This window comes from Octodon degus, unplaced genomic scaffold, assembly GCF_000260255.1.
Source record: "Octodon degus isolate 3935 unplaced genomic scaffold, OctDeg1.0 scaffold00048, whole genome shotgun sequence".
Classification (NCBI taxonomy): Eukaryota; Metazoa; Chordata; class Mammalia; order Rodentia; family Octodontidae; genus Octodon; species Octodon degus.
The window spans coordinates 9211279-9217837 of record NW_004524624.1 but is presented as its reverse complement, the minus strand read 5'-3'; the positions used below and the strand labels follow the sequence as shown (position 1 = coordinate 9217837).

Here is a 6559-nt window from a genome sequence, read left to right as displayed (position 1 = left end):
CTGGCATGTGGTGCTGGGGGATTGAACCGCGGTCCCTGATGCTTTGCTGAGCTTGTTTTTTAAGTAGGTGCTTTAGACCACTGAGCCATCTCTCCCTTTAATGAAATTTTAAGGTGAAGTAAGAGATACTTGTTTTGTATTTGCCATCTCAACCTGAAAGTCTTCTTTTATGAAATATTTCTACAAGTATTTATACTTAATTTTTGACATTAGGTATTTGTGTACACATGTAATTTTTATAGTTATCCTGATATAGATACAAATTTTCCTTTTTCACATATCTGCATTATTCTTTTATATGTCTTTCATGACTGAGTTAATGTACTGTCTGTTAATTATTCCCTCACTACTCTAAGGGTATTTTTGAATGTATAATTGTAAATAATGCTATTATAAACTTTTTTATTACCACTGTTTGTGGAGGGAGGGGTTGTTTTGCTTTTGTTTTTGTGTTTTGCAGTGCTAAGGATTGAATTCAAAGTCCTCACACATTGGGCGAGCAGTCTACCACTGAGCTACCACTCTCTGCTGTTTTCCTTTTAAGAAGCTACTGATGCTCATTCATTCAATATGGTACTAGGTATTGACCCCAGGACCTCACACATGCTAGGAAAGCACCCTACCACTGAGCTATATTCCCAGCCATTTTTTTTTTTTTTTTTTTTTTTTTTTAGACAGGATCTCATTGTGAAGCTAAGTATGGGCTTGAATTTTAAAGTGTTTGTCATTTTTGCAAATACTAAATCTGTTCCAGGACCAGTCAAATAGCTCAGCAGATTAAAGCACCTGCTTAGGCAGACACAGTGGCTGGGGTTCAGTCCTGGGGCATGCCAAGTGCCGGCCCGCCCATGGGGTGCGTTGAGATGGCAATTGAGACTGGGCGTGGTGGTGCACACCTGTAATCCCAGCTCTTGGGAGGCTGAACATAGGCAGAGGATCACTACAAATCCAATCTATGTAGGGAGACCCTATAGACCCTGTACTTTTTTTTTTTTTTTTGTATTTTAGGGAAGCGTCTACAGGGTGTTCACGGTCTCACTGCTAGATCAGACTGGTAGTGATCCACCTGTTTACAGCCTCCCAAGAGCTGGGATTACAGGGGCGCACCACCACGCCCAGTCTCAATTGCATCTCAGCATGCCCCGGGGGTAGGGGTGGCATGGCATACCTGGGGATCAAACCTCTGCCCCTTGCACCTACTTGCAGGGCTTTAATCTGCTGAGTTATTTGACCAGCCCTGACCCTGTACCAAATAAAAAAAAAAAAAAAAAACTAAGTCTGTTCCATTGATTTTCCTTTTATATCTTACTATTATTTTTTGAGACAGGGTCTCTGTATGTAGTGCAGGTGGCTTTGAGCTGTCTTATATAGCCCAAGCTGGCCTTGAACTCACAGCAGCCTTCCTACCTTATCTTCCTGAGTGCTGGGATTATGAGTATCTATCACCATACCTATCTAGTATTACTGATTTTTTTTGGTGGGGGCCGGCTCTGCCTACCCTGAGGGATGGGCTGGTGGGGCATGTGGGGCTGGGGATCAGGATCCGAACTGCAGTCTCCAGTCTAAAGCAGGTGCTTTAGACCACTGAACTATCTCACCGGCCCCTGATTTTTGTTTAAAGATGTTTTCACATCTTGTGTAATGTTTCTCTTTTTGTAATTTCTGTTCCTGGGGGCCTGCGCATTAGCTCAGTTGTTTAAGTGCCTGCTTAAGCAAAGCAGTCAGACTCAGGATTCTGTGGTTCGATCCCCAGATCCTCATGCCTTACCAGACCCACCCTTAAGGCATCCTGAGCTGGCACCCCGCCCCCCCCAAAAAAAAAAAAACTTCTGTAGTTTCTGCTACTTAATTAATGAGTACATTTTCATTCCTTAGTATATTTACATATAAATATACTACCCTTTTTATAGTTTATTTTTATTTTCTTTTATTTTTTAAAATTCTGTTCTATTTTTTTCTTTCCCCCAAGACAAGGTCTCACTGTATTGCCCAGACTGGTCTCCCAGTATTTTATCTTTAATATTTAATGCTTTAGAGGCCCAGCTGCAAAGAGGCAGGCAAGAGGCCAGGTGTGGAGTGGGGGGCACAGAAGACAAGCCTGCCCTCCCGTTAGGCCTGTCGGCTACCCGCTGGCCAAATTGGTGCTCAGGGTGCTTGTAGTCTACTTTTCTGCAGAAAAAGAAGTACAGGGTCTGCAGAGGCCTGGACAGCTTGTCCAGATGATGTGGACCCTTTTGCTTTTGCAGAGGAAAGGGATCCCCAAAGCAACTGTGACCCCAGGCTGTCTTATGAGGTGGCACAAGCCCTAGGTACAGTTGGGCAGCCTGATTGGGTCTGGCTCCATTGAATGTTCCTGTTCTTCTGAGCTCAGTTCAGAGAAGGGATAGAATGATAGTGTCAGAGCAAGCCCAAAAGCCATTCCTACTCCATGTGCAGGCCACAGTGCTCCAAGCCAAAGATCTGAAGCCAAAAGGCAAAGTAGCACCAATGATACATACACTATAATTCAGTTGGGCAAGTAAAACTATTCAACCTCTCTGTAGCTGAGAAACCTTTGAGCCAGTTTGGAAGGAAGAGGCCTCCTTTGAGCTGTCTGGATTGCTAATGAAGGGGAATCTAGAAAAGTACATTGTTTTCCTTATAATTATACACAGATTACTGGTAGATTTGGATAAATTTTTAGGGCAAGGGGAAGTCAATATCAATGACACCTGTGAGGACAAAAAATGAAAAACAGTAGTTTAGATAAAATCCAGACCAAAAAAGTCAAAAATAGGAGTGTGAGAAAGGTCAGTATTCAGTTTATGAAGAACAATTTGATAGCAAGTATGTTTGACTTATTAATAAAGGACAAAACAAGAACTCCCTCTACAAAATTAAAAGATGAAAGGTAGAAAATGATGGGACATTTTGTTTTTGTTTTTGTTTTTTCTTTTTCTTTTTTTTGGGGGGGAGGGTACTGGGGATTGAACTCAGGACCTTGTACTTGCCAGGCAAGCACTTATTCTACTTAACTATCTCCCCAGCCCAGACATTTTCTGATTTGTCTTCTGCAATCATTCTGAGTACTCAAATGCCTTATGCCAGTACTAAATTTTCAAGATGAAATCCAAACCAAAAAAGCTGTTTCTTTTGAGTCCTTAGAGACTTTCTTCTGCACGTTCATTATGTGCTTTAACTGGGTCCCACACATTTTCTGAGAAACTTGTGAAAAACTTTTTTTTTTTTTTGGCTCAGGCTGCCTTAAGGGCATGTCTGGTGTGACATGTGGAGCTGAGGATCAAACCATGGTCCCCTGCACCTGACTGAGTCTGCTGAAGCAGGCACTTTAAACAACTGAGCTAACCCACAAGCCCTTGTTCTGAGAAACTGAAGTCTGGTGCTATAGGTCAAACACATGTTCTTGGACACCAGATAGATTTCTTTGGAGCAGTTCCAAAAAGTGAAAGTCTCAAATCTCCACACAGGGCAGAGGAGATAGCTGAATAGAATAAGCACTGGCCTGGCAAGTGCAAGGGCCTGAGTTCAATCCCCAGTTCTGGGGGAAGAAAAAAAAAGAATTCATATTTGGGGCCGGGGAAATAGCTTAGTAGAATAAACACTTGCCTAGCAAAGCACAAAGGCCTGAGTTCAATCCCTGATTCTGCCAAAAAAAGAAAGAAAGAAAAAGAAAAAAAAAAAAAAAATGATTTCAAATCTCCACACAGAAGAACTTCTTTAAGCTTTGATACTTCTATTCTAAATGAACCAACCAGGCAGCATTGTGAAGGTGAATTATCTTTTAAAAGACAAAATGACAAATGTGACTGCTTTATTACCCCCAAAATTTGCAACACTGAAAATAAATAAAAATCCATTTGAAGAAAGCAGTGAATCATGGGACAGTAGTATGAATTTGTTTTCAAAATCAGTTGAACTGGGGCTGGCCAGATAGCTCAGGGACCTGGGTTCAATCCCTGGTACGCTGTGCCAGCCCTACCCCCGGGGCACACTGAGACTTCAAATGAGACTGGGCATGGTGGCATTACACACCTGTAATTCCAGTGCTTGGGAGGCTGACAGCAGGAAGATCACTACGAGTCTGATATGTGTAGTGAGTCCCTGTAGACTGTGTTAAATACATTTAAAGAAAAAAAAAAAAATCTTGTCTCAAAATCAATTGCAGGGGGCCGAGGAGATGTTTCAGTGGAATAAGTGCTTCCCTGGCAAGCACAAGGGCCTGAGTTCAATCCCTGGTTGCACCAAAAAAAAAAAAAAGATCGGAAGAGCACACGTCTGAACTCCAGTCACGCCGCAGCCTGAGTTATATATCCAGTTCAAAAAAAAAAAAAAAAAAAAAAATCAATTGAAGTAAGAAGAGAAAAGGGAGAAAGTTAACTTTTTTAAAAGAGTGACTGGGAAAAGAAAGCAGAAGGTCTGATAAACTGAATAGTTGGGGATTTGATAGCCCTTGTGACTTGAAATCACCTAATGGTTTTAGTGAAAATCAGCAGGACTATTTTGATTGAGTCAACTAATCTGTTTACAACAAAATTCAGGGCTTCAAATATAATGCCATCTTCAAGGTAAGCTTAATATGGGGGAACTGGTGCTATTTAAAAAAATCTTGTATTTGAAAGTAACAAATACTCCTCTTAAATACATGACTTAAATTTGTTTCATTTTACTTTAAAAATTCTAATTAAAATTATAGAGCCAAGCAGTGTTACATATATCTTCTGAATTGAACTTTTTATCTTGGATAAATAAAAGATTCCCACTCCTTCACAAAAATTTAATGCATTAATGTAGCTGAATTTATTGTGGTATGTTGCATAGATGGTTGGTCTAAGTTAAGTTTTCTTGATGTTGCTATCCAGATAGAATCGCAACATGTATTAAATGATAAATTTCTAATTTATTATACTTAATTTTGTTAAATTTAGTGTTGTGTGCGGATGTTGTGTTGCTGTATATACATATACAGGGACATATATAGTCTATTTTAGACCTTTTGTTTATCTGTGCTGCTTTTTTTTTACTCTGTAATTTCCCCCTTTCTTTGAAGTGAACATAACCTCAAGATCTTTTTTTTTTCTTTCCTTTTTTGTTTTTTGCAGTACTGAGGATTGAAAGGATTGAACTCAGGACCTTGTGCTTGCCAGGCAAGCACTTATTCTACTGAGCTATCTCCCCAGCCCCCTTCAATGTCTTATTGTTGCTGTAATCCCAGCAATTGGGAGGCTGAGTGGGGAGGATTACTACAAATCTGAGGCCAGCCAGGGCTACACAGTGAGTGCAAGGCCAACCTGAACTACGTAGCAAGACCCTGCCTCCCCCACAAAAAAAGATTTTATTTTCTTCCCAATAAAACAAAAGATGAAATTTAAAACAGGATTACTAGGCCTTTGTTTTTCTTATCTCTTCTTAACTAAAAACATTTGTTTTTTTCTTCAATCAGATTTTATTGGTATATTTTAGATACATAATGATCAAATTCATCATATTATCTCTTAATAGCCAGCATTTGCTTAGATAGGTAGTTGGGCTCAACACACACAAGCTACACCACCCTTTTGTTTAGCTTTACTGTTTCTCTTGAAAACCAGCTCACTCTACCTATTATAACCATTCTGTATCTTATAATGGCACTTTCCCTGGGAATAGACAATCCTTGCTTTTCTTATACTGGGTCCCTTTGTGTGGTTGGTGCTTGTCACACTTCTTACAAAAAGTCTGGTAGTTTTGGCAATGTTCACCATGTTTATAGGAGCGCTATGGCATATAAAGCTACATTTTCAGTTTATAATACATTTTAATATCTGGTAAGGCAAAGCCATAGCTTTGGATTAATTTATAAAGCAATTAATTTATAAAGAGAAGAGATTTTTATTTACACATCTGGAGCGTCTTTTCTAGTTCCAAGATCAGGCAACCCTATTGCTTTGTGTCTTATAAAGCAGCACATTATAATCGAAGCACATGATGGAGCAGATTGCTTATGTCATGAACCATAAAGCAGAGATGGACAAAGACTGACAGAAGAAATGAATGAATGAATGACAGACTGAGATCTCAGAAAACCATTCAAGAACAAATGCCCAGAGACCTATAAACTTTGCAAAGGCCCCACCTCCCAAAGATTCTACCAACTCTTTAAAGCGCTACCATGGGGACCAAGCCTTTGACCCATGGTCTTTGGAAGACATTCTAAATCCAAACAGTAGCACCTTCCTCTTTTAAAAAACTTGATATTGACCATTTTGTTTCTCCAAATTTTAACCATTTTGTAACCTACTACTAATACCCTATTACTATCCCAATTGAAATCTTAATAGAATAACTTTTTATTAAATATAATATGCTTAACTAAATATATAAGGTTTCTGTTTTACTCAACTCCTCTTATTTCCTTGGATAAAGTTCCATAGCTGCTGTTTCTCTTTCTTCTCCTCCCTCTTACTATTTTTTTGTTTACTTTTTTTATTTTTGCAGTACCAGGGATCGAACTCAGGACCTTGTATTTGCCACACAGGTGCTTATGCCGCTGAGCTAGCTCCCCAGCTGTTTTTTTTTTTTT

The 6559-nt window shown here is 39.5% G+C and overlaps 1 protein-coding gene and 1 pseudogene across 3 annotated transcripts in view; both read left to right on the top strand.

The window, feature by feature from the left end:
- The window catches only part of Snx27 (sorting nexin family member 27), a 97709-nt gene that overhangs the window by 66321 nt on the left and 24829 nt on the right, over window positions 1–6559 (top strand). The gene's annotated exons all lie outside the window — the stretch shown is intronic.
- LOC105742346 lies at window positions 2389–4569 on the top strand (annotated as a pseudogene).